The sequence below is a fragment of the Pteropus medius genome, unplaced genomic scaffold (genome assembly GCF_902729225.1).
Source record: "Pteropus medius unplaced genomic scaffold, Ma_sr-lr_union100, whole genome shotgun sequence".
NCBI classification, from domain to species: domain Eukaryota; kingdom Metazoa; phylum Chordata; class Mammalia; order Chiroptera; family Pteropodidae; genus Pteropus; species Pteropus medius.
Genome location: NW_024354498.1, coordinates 5,385,559 through 5,410,757, shown reverse-complemented (window position 1 = coordinate 5,410,757; position 25,199 = coordinate 5,385,559). Strand labels below are relative to the sequence as shown.

Genomic DNA, 25,199 nt, shown 5'->3' with positions numbered 1-25,199 from the left:
CCCCCTCTCCATATATAAATGATATACATGTATTTGTAAAACTTTTAAGATCTAATTATTATACAAATACAGCAATGTGCACAAATCATAAGTGTACAGCTCAATGAATTGTTGCAAATTGAACACACTTCTGTAACCAGCACCTGGATCATGAAACAACATTTGCAGCCCTGTAGAAATTCTGCCACTGTTCTCTTCCAGTCATACCTCCCTGAAAATGGCCATTATCCTGACTTCTATATAGCATAGATCACTTTGGCCTGTTTTAGAATCATACAGTATATGCTTTTTTATTTTGTTTTATTTTTATTTATTATTTATTATTTTATTTTTTTAGGCGAAGCAACCCTTGGTTGACCTCACAGATTGCAAAGACCTTGTCAGGTTACAATCTCTTATTTTTTATTTTTCACACCTACAGCACCTAGTCTTCCTAGGTGGTCTCCCATCCAAGTACTAACCAGGCCCAATCCTGCTTAGCTTTCGAGATCAGATGGGATCGGGCTTGTTCAGGGTGACATGGCTGTAGACCAGTAAATGCTTTTTTAGATCAGGATTTTTTTGCTCAAAATTATGTGTATGTGCTTCATTTACATTGTTGCATATAGCTGTAGTTCATTTATTTTCATTGCTGTATGGTATTCCTTCATATGAATATAGCATGATTTATTGTCATTCTACTATTAATGGACATTTGGATAATTTCCAGTTTGGGCTATTCTGAATAATGCTGCTATGAACATTCTAGTTCCTGTCTTTTGGTGAAAGTACTTGTACTCTGTTGGATAAAAACTTCCTGAGTTGTAGTTTTACAAAACCTTCTCCTTCAATAAGATACTTCAAGGCTGTGACAATGACTATTCTTCTGTTTTAAAATTTATTTATTTAAATTAGTTTCAAGTATACAGTACATTGTTCATAAAATGATTTGCACAATTGCTTCCTCCCTCCCCTGGCCCTCTATCTAGCCATCATATTAATGTTAACTGCATTCCCTCTGCGGTGCTCCCCATTCCCATGCTCAACTATTAAGTACTAATTCGTACTTCTTTAACCCTTCACCCCATTCTGCCATCCCTCCAATCCCCCTCCCCTCTGTCCGTCACCAAATTGTCCACCAGTGACTATTCTTATTCCTGCTTTCCCTTGACTCCTACACTAAGCAGAAGTTTTGTTCTCTTTTTCTGTAACGTCAGGATTGTCACTGATCACTAATGACAAAGTTTTGGGGTCTGAAATGGAGGAAATGTGATCTACTTAAAAGGACTTTTTCTCTCTCTCTTTTTGAGTTAAAGCCTAGTTATGGGGCCTTTTGATTCTCAGATGAGGGCTCTTCACAAAGCCATGTTTCAAATCACTTGCAAACTCCATGTAATCGGAGTTTGACATTGGAATCTTCATTGGCACTGCTTCAGCTCTTTCTCTGTGAGAAGGAGAAGCCTTTTGGATTTTCAAATTGCTTCCTTTCCTTGGAGAGGGAATGGAGAAGGAAGAGTGATGAGTTCTCTAATCACTTGGCTGGCTTAGCCTTAGAGCTATTGGGGAGTTGCTTTCTCTAGTTGCCTTTACTATCAAGGTTTTATGCAAAACCTAGGCAAAGCAGATTTCCTCAGAAGGGCAGGAGACAAAGAAGAGGGGGAGGACTCTCCATCCTCCTGACAGGGTCTATTCTTTCAGCTCTGCTTTCAGAGTCTTGGATATCTGATCCGCATAGTAGCAACTCTGGGTAGGCAGAACTTTGTAGATTTTGGAAGTTGAAAAGGCCTCAAGCAAATTCTAAAACTGACCACAGGACTTTCTTTCAGATCCCTGACGTAGGCTTAGCTCCTCAGATACCTTTGCTGAGTTTTGAAGTCTTGGACTGAATGAGTGGTGTAGCCACCTTCCCACCACTGGTGGCCCACAGGCTTCCTCACTGTGAGGTCATTTCCTCACTGAAATGACCATGATTGGGGAATTGAGGCGTGAATGTTTCAGCCTTCTCCTTCTCCTTCAAGCATCCTGGGAACATCTTAAACATCTTTGAGGCCCAAGCAGCCACACGGCTGCCTTGTGTTTTGATGGAACGTTTGGATCACTTTGGGTGTGAAGGTGTGTGAAACCTTTACAGTTTAGTCTGAAAAGTAATTTTAAGAAACCCCCAGGGGACCCTGCTGCTGAATGACACACAGCTGGGCCTTTGAAAGTGAGATTTTGTGATAAATTTGAACATGGTTTTAAACTTTACTATACTTTGCTTCATTCCTTTTCCTAACTGAGGATAGGTGAGCTGATTTTTCCATGAGGGAACTGTTTTGGACAATTAACCTAGATTTTCTTCAAATGTAGAGGTGACTATGTAATTGAGTTTTGGCTTTTGAAAACTGGAGGCCTAGTGAGGCAGCTCTGTAGAGTTAGAGTTACGTTGAAAGTTGGTGGGGAGGACATGCTTTTTTACACTCTCACCAGGTGTGAAATGCAAAAGAGCTTTCTGCAGAATAAGAGGCCTTTAAACATCCAGACATACTCTGAGTACCTGGGTAACCCTACTTGCCCCAAGTTGTCTTTCTCATCTGTAGGATATGCTGAGACCATGGCCTACACTTTATTCTTCTTCATCTCCTTGACTTTTTCCTGTAGCCAGCCCCGCCCCCGGTTTTTGGAAAATGGCTGAATTTTTGTCTTAGATGATTGACTGTTATCAAGAGGATTCTTTTAAACATGTGCAGGCAGACGTCAGTAAGTTCTTACACTTACGTGCGTGCGCGCGCGCGCACACACACACACCCTTAACATTTATTATATGACTGCTTTCTGCTAGTACTATCTCATGTTATTTCACAAGCCCCTCAAAAATCTATATGGAAATAGTATGATTTTTTTTGGTAGTTGAGGAGATGGAGGCCCTGCCGGTAGCTTTAAGACCATACTGTTTGAAATTTGAATGTGGGATTCAGACGTGGTTCTCTGTCTTCAGTTTTGGGGTTCCATCTGCTCTATCCAGTGTCTCTATATGCAGCACATGGTTCCTCCCACCACTACCACCTCATTGCCGCTGCGATAGCTTTCTGTCTCCCAGTTTATGATGGGGAAACAGAGACAGAAAAAAAAAGACATGAGGACAATATCTAGGTGAGTCCTTGGATGCTCAGAAGAGCTAAGGTTGAGACCTTTGGACAAAAAGGTTCACAAATCAAGAAGTACCTACTGTGTATCTGGTGCAGGCATATGGCATTGTTGGATGTTAGTCCATGTGATTAAACAAGGTAGTGACTGCCTATCGGGTTGTAACTAATTAGTCGTTTAGTTGTAACTTAATAGTTTTGGGAAACATACTGATTGTATAAAATAAGTCATTTGCTGTAGCAGGTGTCATTTTATATATCAAGGCTTTTACTAATTAAACCCAAATGATTCACCTCATGGATACACAGATTTCTTTTGTAGCTCAGTGGTCACCTTTTGTATTCTAAATCAGCTGTAAAATAACTGTGGGTGACCTCAATTCAGATAATGAATCAATCCAATTTAAAATAAATTACCATTTTCCTCATTTATTCAAATAGGCCAAGATGAAAAAATAAAAATGGTCAGGTTTGGGGTGGGATTGAGGGTAGGGAGGGCTTAAGGGTCCATTTAGACAGTGCTGATGAAGGGATAAATTGATATAAATTTTCTGGTAGGCAGTTGGCCTTTGTGAAATTAATACACAAAAAAACTTTACTCCAGAGATTTCACCTCAAAATTTAAGTTAACTCATCACAAGAAAAAAAATTAGTAACTATGTATGGTGACGAATGTTAACTAGATTTATTGTGGTGATCATTTTGTAATACAATATATACTAATATCGAATCATTATGTTGTACACCTGAAACTAATATAATGTTATGTTAGTTATACCTCAATTTAAAAATAAAATTATGGACAAAAGAAATTTTTTAAAAAGAATTTAACCTAGAAAAATAATTGGAAAAGTAAAATAAAAGAATGTATAGATGCCTTCTCATTGCTTATAATTAAAAAATATTGGAAGTAACCATAAATGATTAACAATAGAAAATTGATTGAATAAACATTACTATGCATTGGTACAACAAACAACATCACTACATATTGGAACAGTAAAATACTCTATTGCCATTAAAATGAAACAAATGGATATTTATTAACTCAGAAATATGTTTATGATATATTCCAAAGTTAAAAAGATTTGCCACCAAATAAGATCTAGTTTATTGCATGTTTATTAAGAAGATGTAGAAATATAGGAGAAAAAAAATATCTGGTAAAATATATACCAAATCAGTATTTTAAAAATATGTTTTGATCATGGTCCACAGTGAAAAATACATTTTACATTTGTGGCCCAGTAGATGCATGTAGCTGAAACAATAGTTTTATTAACAATACTTACTTTTCTTTATATGATACATTCTGATATATTTATTTCTTTTTCTTTTTTTTTTAACGATCTATTCTATCCTTTCCTACCCTATTCTACCCTTATCACAATTATACTCCTCTTCTCCTCTCCTTTCTTATGTTTCATTTTAAAAAAGCTGGTCATGACCCACTAATGGGCCACAAGCCATAGTTTGAAAAACTCTGCTATAGAATGTTAACAGTGGTTATCTCTGGAAGGTAGGTGTCGGAAGCCAGCCGACAAAGTAATTGAGGGTACCTGAAAGGGGGAGCGTGGACTGAGGAAAAGAAAGAAGACAGACAGAATTGCAGGAGGGAGCACAGATTCAAGCTGTGTCCCCAAGTTTATTTAGAACGCACTACTTATAGCATTACAATAAGAAAGACAGTAGTCAAGAACCAAGGTTAGCCAGATTACTTATCTAGTAGAACAATGAGATTCTCACAACTCAGAACTCTCTGCTAAACTGTAGCAAGGAATGTGCAGTGATTGCTATGTGAACAGCTACCTCCCGGTTTTTCCCAGCGCTTTACAATCTCAACTTCTTACATTGTTGCCAAGTACACAAATATCCTTGTTCCTTGTTATACGATTTCACATGTCCATAAGTGACTCCCCACATCTCTCCCTTTTTTATTTTTTAAATGCCCGAACCCTCCTGGTTCTGGCGCAAGGTGACTGTGCCTGTCTTAGGTGATCCCCTCACCAGATCTGGAACTTTCCCGTCATCGGTACGTGCATTCCGTCATGCACGCCCTGTCTTAGGTTGTCCAGTCTCTGAGGGAGTCTTACCCGTCTTTGACTACCAGCCCCCGCGGGAGGGAGATGTCTATCTTTTAAGCCGTATTTCGAAGTCTTACATGATGTAGGTCGGCCTGAAGTTTTAACATAGCACTAATGAAGTATTTCAGTAGAGAAGGAAGCAGGCACAAAACAACAATTACACAGGCTCCTATAGTCAAAACAGAAGCAGCTAGCTGATAGAAGGAAGACCATGAGGGGACAAGGCCCTTAAGGTGATCCAGAAATTCAGTGGCCAATTTATCAGCGTCAAATTGTAGAGGTTTAGCATTTTTAAGTCCTTGTATTTCTTTATGCAGGTTAATTAAATCTAAGGATACATTAGCATTGTGCCATATGCCTTTTAAATGATATTTTACTCTATCCCAGTCATGACCGGTCTCATTATATCTTCTAGATGTGACACAGATCCAATGATACTCCACATGACATTCTAGCTGAGATCTAATTTTTAGACCCTGGATTTCATCACCCAGGTATTCTACTGTCTTATACAGAGCATCTAACTTTTGTTCTAATTTTCTATCTATATTTTCCTGTGTTCCCAATGCTAAAGTAACATTTCTAGACAAATCATTGACATAATGAGCAGTTTGTACAGTTTGTGAAAGAGCCACCGCAGCGGTGGCAGCAGTAGCTATGAGAGATACAATAGCAAGTATTCCTGCAACAATTAGTCCAATCACCCTCCTCATAGATGGCATGTCCAGCAGAGATGTGTTGTTCACTTTCACAATGACATTTGGTCCTTGCTATATGGTCGGATGTAAGAGAGGTGGGTCAGGAAAGTATGTCCAGTAAATTGCACCCTCAGCTGTCATCACCAGGCTCAGCAAGATCAAGGTTAAGGTCATCCCGCCGGGTGTCTGGTGGAGCGGCAAAACGAACCAATCTCTCCGGCAACCACATGGCATTTTCTGCATCCTGTGGAAAAACACAAACATGCCCTCGTCCCCATATTAATACCGGGTCGGGGCCATGTCGATTAGTTTCGAGCATCAGAAATTCAGTTTTTTGAGCATCAGAAAGAATTTGTGGAGAAACGGGGTAGGTCTCCCCCTTTTTTATTTGATGTTTTGATTTTTGAGGGCATCACGGCATCTTTTTGCCATGTTTGTTCGACTAGTCAGATAACATTTCCCGTGTGGACTTTCCCAGCAGGGCAGCAGCCACAGCAAGTCCCTTCGTGTATGAGGGCCCTATGTCAGAACACAACCTAACATAGTCACTTAAGTCTTCTTTCTTTCTAAAGGGTCTGATTGTTGTTTGATAGGCAGAATTAGCATTTTCATAAGCCAGCTGTTTGACCAGCAGAGAACTGGCTTCCAGGTTCCCTAAAAGCCGTGAAGCAGCCTGCTGCAGCCCTTGTTGCAACTCTGTTTGAGGCATTGGTTTCTGATTAATCCAAAGGGGTCCAACAGGGGCAAAACTCACAGGAGGGGGATCTAAGCCTGCAATTATAGTTGGAGTCAGCCTTCCCCCTGACCTCGGTGGATCCTGAGGAACTTTAAAAATTGGCACTTTTAAGGGCTGAGGCCCCATGGCCTCTACAAAGACAAATTAGCCAATTTCTGTTTTAATTGTTCAACCTCTTCTTGTAATTCTTTCTCTGGACCTTCCTTTACTTTTTCCCTCATAGCCACTAGAGGCAACAGCTCATCCTCCTCTTCCTCATGATATTTAGCTGCCTCATCCTCTAACTGAGCAGTATCTCCTGGATCTAAAGGTTCCTCATTCTCATCAAAAAAGAGGGAAGTAAAAGGAGGCAGTGGAGCAGTGGGTGCACTATCAGGATTAGGTGGAGCCTCAGGGCCAGTAAAAGCATCCTTGCCTTGTTCCTGCCATTGAGTTCTCTCGTGCCTGGGATCTAAGCAATCCCTTATCAATGTCCATAGTCCAAAAGTATCCGCTGGCACCTTACTCGGCCCATGGGCATCATAATAGTCTTGTAACTTTTGTCCTACCCTTTTCCAGGTTTCTAAATCTACAGTCTCTTCTTCCGGAAACCAGGGACATACTTCTTCTACAAATTGCAAAAACTTAGTTAATTGTTGCTGGCCCACTTGGGCCCCTCTTACTCTAAGCACATTTTTAAGCATATGTACAAAAAGCAGTTGACTATTTCCTTGGCCCATTTTTACTTCTTTAAGTTTCTGTTTCAGTTTCTATATTACAATACTCCTGCGTACTTACGGTTGGCCGCCTGCAGGACTCTTAGGCCCCTCAGATTCCGTGTGCGCACACCTTACCCCGCGGCACGTCCTAGCTGTTATCCCCCGTGTTCAGGTCCCTGTTCGGGCGCCACTTGTCGGAAGCCAGCCGACGAAGTAATTGAGGGTACCTGAAAGGGGGAGCGTGGACTGAGGAAAAGAAAGAAGACAGACAGAATTGCAGGAGGGAGCACAGATTCAAGCTGTGTCCCCGAGTTTATTTAGAACACACTACTTATAGCATTACATTAAGAAAGACCGTATTCAAGAACCAAGGTTAGCCAGATTACTTATCTAGTAGAACAATGAGATTCTCACAACTCAGAACTCTCTGCTAAACTGTAGCAAGGAATGTGCAGTGATTGCTATGTGAACAGCTACCTCCCGGTTTTTCCCAGCGCTTTACAATCTCAACTTCTTACATTGTTGCCAAGTACACAAATATCCTTGTTCCTTGTTATACGATTTCACATGTCCATAAGTGACTCCCCACAGGTAAGATTATAGATAACTTGTTTTTTGAGAAGGGAGGTCCTTTTTGCTTCTCTATGTTGCTTATGTAATACAAAGGCAAATGAAAGTTTTGAAATGACACGATTTCATTTAAAAACAAATTGATAAGCTGTAACTTTTTAGGAACATACTGATTGTATAAAATAAGATGCGTGCTCTACTCCATAATTATCGGGCATGCAGAGCATTCTGGGAACCTTAAAGAACATTATGGCAAAAAAAATTATCCATTGAGGCACATAGTTTAAATAAAAGAATAAGAAGAAAATGAAACATGACCTAGCCTCTTTAAACTCAGGTCACCAAACATCCCTACTTATTACTTTACCCCAGTGATATTGCATCAGTTCTCTGGGATTTATTTCTATTTCTGTTCCAGACTACATTTTTTCATGCTCATTCTCAACCTTAAAAAAAAGATATTAAATTCATCAGACTACTTTCTGGCCATATTATCTTGGCTTACGGTACTGTTGAAGTTAGCCTCCTTTAAAGCTAAAGATGGTTTTAAATGGAAGGCAGTCATTAAGAACTTAGAACAGGAAGCAGAAGCTTAAAGGACAGGGAGAATCCCTGGCCGGAGCCATTATACTTCCCCATGGGCTTCCTGCTCTCAGTACACAGCTGAAAATCTGCAGAACAGCCCCAGGATCCCTGTCCCTATCATAGACAGCCACTACCAAAAGGGGTGGCATATGAAGTGAGCTTTACCTGGCTCTTCTCTGGGAAAACCATGATGGACAAGCAGGGCAGAGATTTCTGAAGAAAGTTCTATTTATGTAGAGCCCAAGTAAATCTTTGGGCATGTTTGCCAACTGCCAAGAGGGGGAATTGCGATCCGTAGGTTTAGGAATGGGGAGAGGCTGGGTGGCATTTTTAAAGTAGGAGCATGAAGAGAGATGCTTCCTGCTCTTGAAAAGAATTAATGATAGGAAATCTGAGAAAATAACTGGGGTTGCTTTTCAAGATGTACTAATTTAGTTACTGTTGCTTAAGACATTTTGCTGAGAGTAATCTGACAATGCTGAAAATGTTATTTGGAGCCCTGGCCTTATACTCAGGGGGAAGGCTAAATTCATTCTATCCTTGAAACATTGTGAATAACATGTCAAAGTTATTCATATGCTCCTTTATTTATTCATTTTCATTCATTCTATTTATATCATTTCATATCAATTCAATGATAATTATCCATTCATGTGGTTATTTGTTCATTTAATTTTCCATCCATCCATCCATTTAACCATCTACCCACCCACCCATCTATCCAAATATACACTTACATAGCATTTCTTGACCAGGTGCTTTGTATTGAGGGGCATGTGGCAGTCGCTGGGGTAGGGGAAGAAACTCTAAAAGGAGAAAGAACAATCTGTGTAGTTGAGTTGCTCACAGTCTGATAGAACAGACAAACAAGTAAACAACTAATCACCACATAGTGTGAGCAGCGCTACTAGAGAGGCCAAGCTGACTTGATTTGTACAAAACTAAGTCTCCTCTTTCGGCCTAGAGTCGTGGAATGTCAGTCTGAAAGAAGCCTTAGAAAAACTGGATGGCACAATGCTTCCCAGACTTTGTCCACAGATTGCTGGGGTACCATTCCAGGGAGTGGAGTTGGGTGTAGGAGGGACAAGTGAGATGAAAGCCAAACAGATTGAGTTTAGCTTTCTTGGGAACCAGAGCATATCCTTTTTTCATCTATTTCATTTATTGAGACTGCTTGTAGAGTATCATTTGAGGAAAGGCCTTATTTACTTAATGATATTTGCAAAGCACTGGACCAGTCCACTATCTTTCCTTGTTTCTGTGATTTAAAAATTGAGACCCGAAAAGGTGAAGTGATTTGACCAAGGTTGTAAAATTGATTAGTTAAAAATCTAGGAATAAGACCTGGTTTTCTAATTTATGTGGACATTAACTATGTATCAGTTATCTTTTGCTGTATAACGAATAACTCCAAAACTCAGTGGTTTAAAACAACCATTATTTATTTAGCCCATAATTCTATGAGTTGGCAGTTTGGACTAGACCCAGCTGGGTGGTTCCTCTGCTCTTAGCTATGCTCACTCATGTCAGTGATGAGTTGCTGATCAGCTGGCAAGTCACCTGAGAACTGACTGGTCTAAGATGGCCTTACATCTGAAGGATGGCTGGATGTTGGCTGGGGTAATCAGGTAACTCAGTCTGGAATCTATCATCAGCAGGGTTCCAACAGAGCTTTTTGAGGCCTAGGCTGGTCAAAGCAAATTATAAGACTAACTCATACACAGGAGGTGGAGAAAGAGAATGTACTTCTTGACTGGAGAATTGCAAGGGGTGTGGATATAGGAAGGGAAGAATTATTCTTTTTGCTATGTACCATAAGAATACTGTGTTATTACCATGTCTTCTCTTCTTAATTTAGGCATTGGAAAAATATATGTTTGAAACTGCTATCTAATTCCAAAGCTATCTTTATAAGAAGACCGTAGCTATGACTCTTTCTATATACCATGAGGCCTCTCACATACTTGAATTTTCAAATTCTTTATGTTTGAGACAAATGGTATTTACTGCGTGTGGTAAGGGAACACCGTACCTTAAGAACACCTATACTTGACTCCCAGTCACAGTCTTTCAGTAGCCCTTTCCATGGCAAGACCCCTTTGGCTTTTGGGCACCCTGATTCTTTTCTATATCTCTATGGGATGAATTTATTCTTATCATTTTTACAAAGATTTTTTGAGTGACTCTTATGTATCAGACACTTAACTAGATATTGAGTATACAAATATGCCTAAGGTAGGCTCCTAATTTAGATAATTCACAGTCTGGAAGGGAAGGACAAAGATAAACAGATTATTAGAGTGAAATATGATAGGGAGAGAGATAGAAGTTGAATTTCTTTTCAGCTGTCATTATTATCTTTGTAATTAGAAGGTACAGCTACATGATCATATAAATAGATGCAGAAAAAGTATTCAACAAAATTCAATACTTTTTCAAGACAAAAACACTTAAACTAAGAATAGAAGAGAACTTCCCCAAACTGATAAAGGACATCTATGAAAAACTCACATGACATCATGCTTAGTGAAAAATTTAATGCTTTCTTCCTAAGATGAGATGCAAAATAAGGCTGTCCATTTTTGCCCTTTCTATTTATCATTATACTGGAGATTCTAGCCACAGCAATTAGGAAAGAAAGAGCATTCAGATTGGAAAGGGAGAAGTACAAGTATCTCTATTCACAGATGACATGATCTTGTATATAGAAATTCCATAGGAATCCACAAAAATTCCTATTAGAACTAATAAATGAGTTCAGCAAGCTTTGAAGATATAAGATCAATATACAAAAATCAATTGTATTCTACACACTAGCAAGAAACAATAAGAAAAAGAAAAATTAAGAAAGCAATTCCCTTTATAATAGCATCAAAAAGAATAGATACTTAGGAATAAATTTTACAAAAGTACAGGACTTGTACATTGAAAATATGAAACATCATTGGAAGATCTAAATAAATGGAAGGACATTCCACGTTCATGGGTCAGAAGACTTAATATTGTTTGAGATGGCAATACTCCCCAAATTAATGTACAGATTCAATTTAATCCACATCAAAATCCTAGCCAACTTTTTGCAGAAATCAACAAACTAATTCTAAAATTTGTAGGGAAATGCAAGGGACTCAAAATAGCCAAAACGGTTTGAAAAAGAATAAGGTTGGAGGTTTCACACTTCCTCAGTTTCAAAACTTATTACAAAACTACAGTAATGAAGACAGTGTGGTAGTGGCATAAGGATAGATATATAGACCAATGGAACAGAATCTAGAGTTCAGAAATAAATCCTTACATATATGGTCAATTGATTTTTGACAAGGTTGCTAAAATAATTCAATGGGAGGAACTATCATCTTTTCAACAAATGGCACTAGGACAACTGAATATCCACGTGCAGAAGAATGAAGTTTTGAACTTCCTCTCATTATCCCACCAAAAATTAACTCAAAATTGATCATAGATTTAAATTTGAGAGTTAAAACTATAAAACTCTTACAAGAAAACATAGGAGTAAATCTTTATGACCTTGGATTAGGCAGTAACTTTTTAGATATGGCACTAAAAGCACAAGTGACAAAACATGGTAAATAGAACTTCATCAAAATTAAAAATTTTTGTCCTTCAAAGGATACCATCAGAAAGTAAAAGGCCAACTTATAAAATCGGAAAAATTATTCGCAAGTTATATAGCTGAGAAGGGACTTTGTAGTAGTTTCCTAGGGCTGCTATAACTAACTGCCACAAACTGGGTGGCTTAAGACAACAGAAATTTATTCTTTCACAGTTCAAGAGGCTAGAAGTCATACTGTCCAAAGTCATGCTGTTAGTAGAACAATACTCCTTCTGAAGGCTCAAAGAAAGAATCCTTCCTTGCCTCTCTCCTGGCTTCTGATGATTGCCAGCAATACTTGGCATTCCTTGGCTTATAGTCACATTATTTTACTCTGTCTCCATCTTCACATGGCACTTTCCTCTATGTGTATCTCAGAGTCTCTGTGTCTTCACATGGCCTTCTTTTAAGGATACTGGTCATTGGAGTTAGAGCTTACCCTAATCCAGTATGACCTCATCTTCACTTGATGCTATCAACAAAGAACCTGTTTCCAAAATAAGGTCGCATTCATAGGACATCAACATATTTTGGGGGGAGGAGCACAAATCGACCCACACAGACTTGTATCTAGAATTATTAAAAACTCTTAATTCAACAATAAAAAGACAAATAACGTAATTTTAAAATGGGCAAAGGATTTGAATAGATATTTCTCCAAATAAGACATAAAGGTGTGCATAAGCACATGAAGAGATGTTCAATATCATTAGTTATCAGGAAAATGCAAATCAAAACCACAATGAGATATCACGTCATACACATTAGGATGGCTAAAATAAAAAAGAAAGACAATGACAAGTGTTGGTGAGGATGTGGAGAAATTAGAACCTTTATACTAATCGCTGGTGGGTAGGTAAATAGTGCAGTAGCTTTGGAGAACAATTTGGCATTTCTTCAAGATGTTGGACATAGAGTTACCATATGATTTAGCAATTCTCCTAAGCATATACCTAAGAAAATTGAAAACATATGTTTAAATAATAACAGGTGCATGAATGTTCATTGCAGCATTATTCACAATAGTCAAAAGAGCAAAGTAGTGCAAATGTCCATCAACTGATAAATGGATAAAGAGCTTTTTGTCCGACATCTTAGCAAGGCTGCGGTGATAGCAACTGCTGTCAGAACTTTGTTATGCTGCCCAAGGATGACAAGAAGAAGAAAGATGCCAGAAAGTCAGCCAAAAAAGACAAAGACCCAGTGAACTAATCTGGGGGGAAGGCCAAAAAGAAGAAGTGGTCCAAAGGCAAATTTCAAGATAAGCTTAATAACCTAGTCTTGTTTGATAAAACGACATATGACAATCCCTGTAAAGGAGTTCCCAACTATAAGCTTATAACCCCAGATGTTGTCTCTGAGAGATTGAAGATGCAAGGTTCCTTGGCCAGGGCAGCTCTTCAGGAGCTCCTTAGTAAAGGCTTTATTAAACCAGTTTCAAAGCACAGAGCTTATGTAGTTTACACTGGAAACACCAACAGTGGGGATGCCCCAGCTGCTGGTGAAGATGCATGAACAACAGGTGCATTTTGAAAAATAAAAGTTTATTACATTAAAAAAAAGTGGTTAAAGAAAATGTAGTATATCCATACAACAGAATATTGTTTGGCAATAAAAAGTTGATAAGCAGCAATAAAAATTATTATACATGTTGCAACATGGGTAAACCTTGAAAACATTATGCTAAGTGTATGAAGCCAGTCATACAAGAACATATTGTATGATCCCAATGATATGAAATGCCAGAACAGGCAAATTTATCAGGACATAAAGGTTAGTGGTTACCTAGTGCTAGAGGGAGGGGGTTAATAGAAAGTGAGTGCTAATGAGTATGGGGTTTCTTTTAAGGGTGATGAAATGTTCTAAATTAGATAGTGGTGATAGTTGTACAACTCTGTGAATATACTAAAAACATTGAATTGTATGTTTTAAAGAGTGAATTTTGTTGTGTGTGAATTACATCTTAATAAAGCTGTAAAAAATAAGGTGAGGTACTCTGTCAAGAGTAGGGATTTTAGGAGACTTGAGAAAAATGTTAATGATTTGGAATCCTCACTTAAAAGAATTGAGGAGAGAGCCATATTAGTTATGTTAGGTTAGCTGCTGCAACCAGCAGTAACAACTTTCAGTGGCTGAGCACAATAAGCTTCTTTCTTTCACACGGTTATCTGATCCTGGTCAGGAGACCATCCTTAGTGACTCTACTCCAAATGTTGAATCAGGCACCCAGGTTCTTTCCATCTTTTGTCTCTGCCCTCTTTTAGATCTTTGGTTTCCTCTCAGTTCAGCTACTGGATGGGGAGAGAGTGAGAATTGAGCATGGGAGAGTTTTATTGTATAAGCCTGGAAGTGACTGGTCAGAACTCAATCATAGGGCCACATCTACATGCAGGGTAGATTGGCGCATACAGTCTATTTATGCATCTGAGAAGAAAAGGGAAACAGGTTTGCTGAACTACTAGCCAGCTTCTGCTACAAGGGCTGACCAAGGACAAAGACAAGGAGAAGGGTTGCATGCTCAGAGCCCAGCTTGAGGTGGAATATATTTGTGGTCACTGCTGAGAGCAGGGCTGGCTCATTTTCTCCCACTGTTCTAGGTGGAACATTACCAGGTTGAAAGTACTGTAATGGGGCATATTCCTTCAGGTAAATGTAACCCAGTCTCCATTAGTTATGCCTGGGGAGAGAAATGAAGAACTTTTAGCATCCCTCCTGTGGATGTCAAATGTAGCCTTGCTGTCCACGTTGTGATTAAATGGGAAGCAAGAGGGGAATGAATGTGAGAAATAAACTGCTGTTTCTTTGCACTTGGACATGGGATGAATAAAAATAAGGATCTGTCCCCTTTTAAGGTTGTACTTTAAATAGAAATATGCCCCAGGCCCTTCTTGATCTTTCTTTTCTTGGCTTCTTCTCTCTGAGTGTTCTTCACTCCCAGCCACGTATGTGCCTGTGTGGCCGAGGGGCCTGAGTTCTGTTTGGGAAGTAGCTTATTTGAGCGGATCCCTCAGACTGAAGCTCCTTCCCCCAAGTACCTTTTCATAAATTTTCCATGCTGCCTTGACATTTCTGTAGTGGGTGTACCTGCCCTTCTAGACAACTGCTGCCTGTCTTTCTGATAGACTGTATCTGGCTGCTAATGTTGTGAAAATCACCTCACTGGCCTGTCCTTGTTTTCAGAGGCACTTGACTCTTGGTATAATGCTGGATATTTAATGAGCATTGTTTATGGAGAGAGTAAGATAGAACAGTACAGCCTCTTCCTTTGTATCATAGGCCCCTCTGGGCTTTGTTGAAAGGCATGCTGGCACCTTAAAGACAGGCTGGCAGGAAGAACGCTGTAAACCAGGAAGGGGGAGTGCTATGGTTAGGGAGAAGTGATTCTGTTGCAGTCATGCCTTCAGAGAAGATGGCCAATGATCTACATAACAGTGACAAAGATTTGGGGTAATGGTGGGTGAGATCTGGATTGATGTCATTGCCTAAGGGTCTGGTGCACATGAGTTTCCAATTGGTCATTATGTTTGTCTGTCTTGTTTTCTCCTAATTCATTTCCTGTACTCCTGCTGAGTGAATCTTGCAAGGCACAAATCCAATCTCATCACTCCCTCCTTCTCATTCTTCCATGGCTTCTTATTGCTCTTCTAATAACATCTAAATGAATTGATTTTCAAGACCATATAAATGTGGTCCCAGCCTCTCTTCAGCATCATCTCATCTTCTGCCTCTCTAGACTCATTGCTTTGGCCTTAGTTCTAAGATTCTTCTAGTTCCTCATATCCCATGCTCTCTAGCTCCTACAACTTCCTCTGGTCCTGATCTTGATGACCTTTCTTTTTGTAGGCTTCCAGACTAACCCCATTTGCCTTATTGAGCTAGTTGCTGTTGTACTCTGTGTCTCCCTGTCCATTCTTTCATAATTACCAGTTTGTTTTTTCACTCCTCCACTAAACTGAAACTTCATAAGATCAGGGATCATGTCTTATTTACCATTGTACCTCCAATTATATTAGTCAGGGTAGGCTAATTTCTGTAACAGAGAACCCCAAACATCTAAGTAGCTGAAAAGAAAAGAAGTTTTCTTTCTTCCCCACATGACAATTCAGTGTGTGAATTGGGTAGATGGCTTTTGACATGGTTCTTTAGAAATCTAGGCCCCTTTTATTTCATAGTTCTCTTATTCCCTAAGTCTGTTCTCTCTTTCCAAGCCTGCATCTGACAGATAAATGGGAGAAGAGAGAATGGAGATCATATAGGAGGGTTTTTATGGACCGTGCCAGGAAGCTGTGTATTTTATTTCCACCTATATTCCATTGGCCAGAACTTAGTCATATGAACACATATAGTTGCAAGGGATGCTGGGAAATGTTAGCCAGTTGTGAGCACACTTGTTGAGCAAGTAGCTGATCTCTATCACACCAGTGCTTACCTGGCACATGGTAGAAACCAAGTAAATATTCGTTAAATTTGTTTAATGAGTGAACGTTGTATTCTACGATCCATCTTGAATTTTAGGTGTTTCGATTTAATCATCTGTTCTACGGTCAGAGTATCCCTGAGGTCGTGCTTCCTCTGACTGAAGTGTCTGCCCAGGCTTCTTCCTCAACCTAGTCCCCTATAGGTTGTAAAACCGCATTCCCTACATGAATAGGAAGAAGCAAGAGAACCACATGGTGATAGCGACCAATGACCAACAGTTTAGTTTGAAAATTAGCCTCCAACGACTCAACTTCTGGATGGGCTGGAATATAATAACTCCTTGCCTGTGGTGGCTCTACAATTTTCCAAAGCACTTTCCCACACCTTATCTCATTCCATCCTCATAACAACATGGTGAGGTAAGAAAGCCAAGGGTTATTATGTCTGCTTTACAGATGAGCAAAGCAAGGCTCAAAGTAGCCCAGATGACTTTCCCAAGACCATGTGGCTGCTCTTCCACACTTGCTGTTTCTACCCCAAATCCCATTACTTGAATCTGCAAACTATTTTCCAGAAGATTCCCTTTTAGCTTGCAATTAGTGGGGCTGGAAAATATGTCTGATGACTGACCTTACCTCTCAACACTGGCCATTTATTTTCCTGTCTAAACAAGCGGGTCTGCAAGAAGCTACCACAAAATCCTCCCCTATATTTAAATCTCTGTGAGCTGTGGATCTGTGTCTTCCCTCTGAGTGTTGGGAGAGAAAACCAAAGGCAGCTAAAATGTTTCCGAAGTTGCAGTGCCTCACATCCCAGTTTATTACAACAGGGTCTAGGTGGGGTTGTGTCATAGGACTCCTTTTTTTTACTAAAACGAAACAAGAAAGCCCAGGGGTAGGATGTTTCTGTAAGTGTCCATGTACATGCTTGTTGCTGAGCACTTGTGTTGCATTCCCAGGAATCCTTAACACTCTCTCCCAACCTCACTCAGACAGAAAGCCAAAATTACCTTGCTATCCTACCTAATTAAAGGCAAAGGTTATAGTTTCCCCAGCCTATCATAGTCTGGTGTATGGGTTTTGCTGGCACAGAGGAGGAAGGTAAAGCTAAAGGTTGACTGTGATGTGGGAGGATGTAGGAAAGGGCAGAAGGGGTCAGGATGAATTCCTTACCCTTCAGAACCTAAAACAGAATTTCTAGCATCAAAATCCTAACAACACAAAGAAAATATCCTTGTTGTGGAGGAAAGACTGGCTAATGTCAGTTCGTAAACCTTCCTCTCTCCTTTCCACTGGCTCAGGTAGACCTGGGAAACCAGCATCTTCTGGCATCATCTCCCATGCATTGTTTTCTCAGAAGCAGAGCATGACCGACATTGGATAGTATCTATGTTGGTATCTGTCTCAGCAAATCCCTTTCTGTATTAAAAGATTAATGTAGCAAATCCAGAGTTAGGGGGAGATTGCAGTGTGTCCTCTTCTGTCAGAATGTTGTTTATTAACACTATTTTTCTGTTTTCCATTTTTTGCTCTTCCCTCATATCCCTATAAGCCACATTTTGAAGCCCTTCTCTAATTTCTCACTTTCCCTAATATTAATAAAAAACCCAAACAATTTGTATGACATCTGTGCTTCCTCTTGTAGGGAAGATAACCCTCTTTTTCTCAAACAGAGAAGTTATGGGTCTTTTATGATCTGGCCTAAGGTCCCTTGAGTGAAGCTGACATGAAGAAATGATGCTTGGTCCATAAGATTTTAGGAAAGCCTCTGAAAAGCAAACTCTCTCTGAAAAATACTGATGTTGCTTTTTGTTGGAGTTATTTTGCCAATGTTCATGTAAGAACTCAAGCCTGCTTCTGTTACTATTCATGACAGGCTAATGGTGTGCTTAATTCAGATACTGTGTTATGCAATGACCACTTGCTTTGAATTGTATATTAAGACATGTTATCATATAACTTTTACTGTGAGCCAGGCATTTGCCTGGTGGAACTGAAGATATGGCTGTTGTTGGTTTATCTTTTGTGAGTACCTGCTGTTTATAGAAACTTTACTGATCAGACTCCTCTTGGGATTTTTCAGCATAAGTCAGTCAGACAGAGCGCAGCTCAGGGTGAACATAGCAACATTCTGAAGACAATTGTGGTGCCATTTGTTGAGAAAGGCATAGAGTGTTTGTCCCCCCAACCTACTTCCTTGGTTATTGTTTCTATTCACATTTGAGCAAGTATGCACTTGTATGAAGAATAGTGAGACAATTAATAATTATGTATTGCCTGGTTCAGCTCCCAGCATGGTGTTTAATAGCACATGGTAGGTGCTCAGCAAATGTCTGTGGTGTTGAAGTAATTTGTTTACTCAATGTATTTTCCATTAGGTTGTGAGTTCTTTGGAGTCAGGGCCTGTGTGTCCCTTGCCTTTGTGTACCCGGCTTCATGCCCAGTGCCTGGCATATAATGCTTATTCATAGAAGTGCATATACTGCTCAATTGTGAGCAGAATCAATAACCAAGGAAGTAGGTTAGGGGCAAAACACTCTATGCCTTTCTTACCAAATGGCACTACAATTGTCTTCAGAATGTTCCCATCTTCTCCCTGAGCTGAACTCTGTCTGACTGAATGACGCTGGAAAATCCCAAGAGGAGTCATGTTCCCACAGAACACCTATCCATCTGTCAAAGATTGTTCAAATCTCTTCTTCGTTAGAATGAGCTCTCTCTCTCTTTTTTTTTAATTCTAATGGCTTGGTCCTAAGAGAAATTTATTCATGTAATCACCAACTCACCTCATTGTAGGCCCTTATGACTTGTCCCAACGTGTATTATACAGCTCGGGCTGCCATAATGAATACCACAGATTGGGTGGCTTAAACAACAGAAATTAAGTTCTCATAGTTCTGAAGGCTGAGAAGTCAAAGACCAAGGTCCCAATTAAGTTTCTGGTGAGAACCCTCTTTCTGGCTTACAGGTGGCCCTCTTCTTGCTGTGTCCTCATATGGGAGTGGGGGAGGAAAGGAGGGAGGGAGAGACAGAGAGACACAGAAAACGAGCAAGAACCAGACCTCTGGTGTCTCTTCTCATAAAGACACTAATCTTATAAGATCAGGGCCTCATCCTTATGACTTTATTTGACTTTAATTACTTCCTTAGAGGCTCCATCTCCAAGTACAGCCACACTGGGATGTTAGAACTTCAACATATGAATTTTGGAGGACACAAACATTCAATTTATAACATAATGTACTTGTTGCCTATTGTAACATCTGGAGTTTCCTGATCAAGAAAAAAGTGGTGAAAAATAAACACAGTACTAGACTTCATGTAAATAAACATAGTACCATGTGTTAAGATTCTAAAACAAGTCAGGCAGGCACACTTAACGAAAATTTATGGTTGATTGAACCTAGTTTTACCATGTCTTTGTCTTTTCCTTCTAATATGATTTTTTTTTGAATCAGTGGGAATTCTCCTGAGCATATCAATTGCAGAAAGCTATTAGTATTTTGGAGATAGGGCAGCAGTAGCAAAAGAAGGTGGAATAGGAAAATGAGGATAAGCTGGGTTATGCTGTGATGATAAACATTCCTCAAATCCAAGTGGCTTAATATAACAAATGTTTATTTCTCTTTTACACTACATGTCGCAGGTATGTTAACGGGCACTCTGCTAGTCATAATTGTTATGGGATCCAGGCTGATGGAGTCTCCACTTTGACACATGCATCACAAAGGGGAATGTAGTAAATAGCATACCAGCTCTTAAAGTTTTCACCTAGAAGTGCCACATGTCACTTTCTGCTTATCCTTCATTGGCTAAAATGTTACGTGACCATATCCAGCTGTAAAGAGGTTGATGAAGCAATCTTGCTAAGAAGGAGGAAAGCTAAATTATTTGGCAAGCAGCACTGATTATTACTATAATGGGGTAACAATGAGGCTTGGGTAAATGTGGGTGGAACTTGAGCAAAATTTGTGGCACAAATGAGAATTTTTATTTACTTACTGCTGTTTTTTTTTTTAAATTGTGTTTTCAAAACAGCTCTAACATCTAGGATTTTTTGCTTAGTTGAGTATTTCTGTGCCTAGTATGAAATTCAGAGAATGAAACCATTTTCCATTGAGATATTAGAGTTGCCTTTCAAGTGTCCATATAGTATAAATAACAATAGCCTCAAAGAAACAATTAAAAGCTCTCCAGGTGGCTTATCTCAGATCCACTGAGAAATGAAAACCCCCCAAACATGCCAAAACATTTTAAGATAATGGCTGTGTCTGAGGGTGGTCTCCTTGTAATGATAAAGCTTTCTCCCCATCCTTCCTGAAAGTGATACCAGCCTGATGTTAGCAACAGTATCGCTGTCTGGAAAGGGGATGGCTGAATCTGGCGGGATTACATTTGAGCTACATAAACACAGATTGAATTAAGCATGGTGGTTGATGATGGGGAGCGTAGAAGGAGTCAGGACCTTCCGTTGAGATAATAACTAGTTCATTATCTGCCCAGATAAAGGTCATACAGGCTTTCAGCAACAGCATGGAAAGGAAACTAGACTATCCTTTCTGACAGCAACTCTGCTTTTTTTTAAAAAACAGACTTCAGAATACTAGCGAGTAAGGAAATCCATATTCCTCCTGATACCCTTCGTTCCCCTTCCATATCCTTCCTAACACAGGCCTTTACTTCTATTAATTTTTGAGTGGCTGCCTTTGTTTAAATTACTTATAATGGGACTTGCCTGGAAAAATATCAAATAATAAGCCCATGAACAGACGTTATTAGCTTACATCTCCCCCATTTTACACACTATCTCATACCTTTTCCTTGCTTCTAAATTTTGCCTTTTCATCAAAAGGCAAAAATGCCATCACTTAGTCAAAGGAAATTTCTGCCTCTTGGGCTACACCTTCTAATTTTCCTTAAAAGAGCTCATTATGAATCATTTGGAAGGAGCCAACATGCAATACTGTCTTTGTGTGAAACTTAGAAAGCAGTGTGGTGTGGGCAGGGTACTTCCACCTGTAAAAAACTGACAGTTACAAGTGACTTTCAAGACATTAATGATATTTTTGAATCCTAAGTTAAGCAGTAGCAGGTTAAGCTTTTCCCAGGAGATGGTGATTTTAGTGAAGTGTCATAAATGTGTTATCCCAAAGCCAAAATTTCTAATGAGATTTCAAGTGAATGATTTTCCCTTATTCATTTTGTTTTAATATGCCAAGTATGTTCTGTAATGGGTTGGCAAATCCTGGGCAATATATTTTCTTTCTGCTGCCTCAGAAATGTTGTCAATAAAATGAAGACTAGTAATATGGATTTCTTACATGGTTATCATTTTTCTTTGTAAGAGAAGTTACTTTGGTAAGAGAAATGGGCTGTGTTTAATGCCAGACCATGAGTCCTCCTGGATCCAATAAATTACATTTGCTCTAGGTTGACTAGCTGTGGAATGAGGTCATGTACCCTCAATCCAAATCATGGATATGACAGTCTGCATCTACATACAGAATAACTCAATCTTTGCTGCCCTACTATACTTCATCACCATCTCTGTCATCTTCAGGGCAGGGGTTTGACAGTAGCAATATGTGTTATGCTCAATCTTTAGCCTCAACCAGTAAAAGCTTTACATTTAGATTTTTTAAGAGAAGATAATTTCATATCTCTTAGGGATAATTAACAGGTTCCATGTGAGAAATGAAATCAGAATTATTGAACTTAGAAATAGAGGAAAAATGTAAGATTTCTTGAAATATATTCAGATACTATAGAATAACCTGTGATGACATTCTGTAACATTTCCTTCTCCTTGGCTGCCTACCCCATGTTTATATTCTTTCAAATGTACTTTTAAGCACAGTGCATAAGAAATAAGAATATGAGAAACAAGAACCAGTGATTTGTTTTTGAAATAGGATAATCTCATCTTATAAGGGGTAAATGGTCATTATGCTCAGGAAAGATGCATGTGAGAAATGTATTTCACAATGGTATTAGTATCACATGTAGCTTCATACTTTTGGCAATGAGATTTCAGATGGCTGTTTAGCTGTCCCTGATTGTTATACATCTCTTTGAGTTTTGCGATGAAATAGAATGAAATGATAATGAGTGATAGTAAATATAGTTATGAGTTATGTATGTCTGTTTATGTGAAGTAGTGAGAAAAATCTTGTGCATGTATGAAGCTCTTGAAACATGGATGAATAACATTTGTGTAGTCTATTTCAATGATATTTATATACTTAAATCATGTGTTTATAATACATATTATATTAAAGTAAAATGTGTGTATTATAGCACCATATCAAGAACATAGCTCAAAAGCGTTTCCAAAGAAATTAAGATTCAAAACAAAGGTAGTAATTATAAGTCTCAAAAGTTCCTTTTATGTCAATTCTTAGTGTGTCATGATATTTAATAATGCTTTTCAATAATTTGGGATAAAAGGTCTAGAGTTTGTTGAATCAAACCTGAAGAATGTGTACAGGCTGACTAATGTGTGAGTTAGAAGGTATTCATTGTTTTAATCAGAGATTGGGAAACTTTTTTTGTAATGATTCAGATAGTAAATATTTTAAGCTTTTCAGGCTATACAGTCTCTGTTGCAACCACTCAACTTTGTCATTGTGAATGCGAAAGCAGCCATAGACAATATGTAAATAAGTGAGCATGGCTGTATGCCACTAAAATTTTATTTATAAAAACAGATGATGGGCCAGTTTGGTTTGTGGACTAAAGTTTTCAACCCTTGATCTTAAATGTGAAACTTTTTAACTATAGCCTAATTGAAACACAATTTACATGTGGCACCTGGTTGAATATGTGACTATTTTTATATTTAGCACATGCATGTGTGCACAAATGTGTGTGTACATATGCACACACACAAGAATAAGGTGGACTGTTTATATGCAATTTTCAGATCAGTCTAGAAGACATCTTGTATATGTAATTTTGTCTTACAGCAAATAAATATGTTCTATTTTCTAAATAAATATTCTGATTCTCTGTGGGATTGTGGCTACCTTATCCATCTAAAGTTTATGCAGTGTTGTCATTGCCATCTTTTCTCCTGTGGGGGAAGAACAAACTTTCCTCTACCCTTGAAATTCTTCTGACTGGTATAATAATCAAATACATATGAGACAGATTAGCAAGAGAAAATAACCAAATTTAATACATACATATGTATGGAAACTCCACATACATGAGAGGTTCAGAGATAGAAAGGAGGATTGAGGTATATAAGACAGCCTGAGCTAGGGATGAAGTAATACACCTTGCAGGCTTCCAAGGTCATTGCAGGATGATAAGAAGAGCAGATATTTAGTAAATAAAAGTTTGCCCTGCCATATAGGTGAGTCAAAAGAGATTATGCATGATAATCTCTCATTTTGGGCAAAGCCCCTAATTCGAGTTCTTCTACGTAAATGGAGAGGCAGAAGTTTCCCTTGAGCTTCAAGCTAAATTTGCCTTTAGCTCAAAATAATTCATATACCACTGAGGCACATCTTGAGGTGGCTCATTCTGAACCCCCATACTCTTCTCAAGTCCATTGCATCATGATCATATGGGCTGCTTAATTAATACTCTTTAGTGTTGATGATGCTATTCACATGGACTTTTTTTAATGTGGGTATACGAGTTGCATTTGCTATGAGTCACTCTCTATTGATGTCTTTATACAATTTTCAACTAAGCATTAATTGAAATGAAACCATGAGTTTGATCGGATTGATCACTCTTTTCAAACTCTATTCAAAATACTTTTCTTTCTTCCCAGAAAAAAACTGCAGTAATTTGCCCAGAAATGGGAGAGAATAATGCTTTTCCAAATGATAAGGCTGTTTGTTTTGAGAAGTGGATTTATTGGGATGATAAATCTGGCTTTTTCTATCTGCTCACCTGTTTGTCCTCAGGGGAACTATCACTCTTTATTCTTTTACACTGGAAAGGTTGAAATGCTAGACAGTTTCAAAAGTCGGACCAAAAATTGCAGATAAGCGTAGAAAATAATGACTCTTCTACTTCTTGTACATGTGGGATCAGCATGCAGGAGCACTTCCTTGTGAGAGGCAGGCAGTCACATAAGAGCTGTGGCCTTTTGTAACTGGGCCCTGCCTTTTATTTGAGAAACTCTGTCTTGTAGAGATTCAGGCTACAGATCTTGCTTTCTAACTCTTGGACTAAACATATCTTTCCTGCCTAGTTTTCAAAGAAATAACTGATCTTTCTTAAATAGAAAGAATTTAAGTTAAAATGATGATTTTCATTTAGCTAAATGACAGTAGGACATATAAATTTAGAAATTCAAATGAAAAAGTATACATATTGTTTACATTTTATTTCTAGGTAATGACATTTCATTTTCCCAAAGACTTTTCTTGAGATTACCTACCTATAAGAAAAGATATTCTGCCTTCTCTCTCTATCCTCAACCATAACAGAAACCATCTTAGCTTTCTAAGGCAGCACAAAGCATACCCAACTTGTCAAAACAAAAAAAGAGGCACCCCCCCAAAAAACATCTCAAAAACCATATAGAAACAGCATAACTCCTTCATCATGGGAGGGGCTTGCTAATTTTAGCAAAATCCAAACAATTAAATGCAGTTAGATACTTCTTAACCTGGGTTAGCCTGATGAAACATTTTTCTTTCTTTCTTTTTCTTTCTTCCTTCCTTCCTTCCTTC

General features: G+C 38.7%; 1 protein-coding gene and 2 pseudogenes across 1 annotated transcript in view; 2 read left to right on the top strand and 1 right to left on the bottom strand.

The window, feature by feature from the left end:
* The window catches only part of NHS (NHS actin remodeling regulator), a 335,830-nt gene that overhangs the window by 16,183 nt on the left and 294,448 nt on the right, over nt 1-25,199 (top strand). The window lies entirely within an intron of this gene.
* Nucleotides 413-531, bottom strand: LOC120594351 (uncharacterized; annotated as a pseudogene).
* On the top strand, nt 13,226-17,368 carry LOC120594297 (40S ribosomal protein S25-like; annotated as a pseudogene).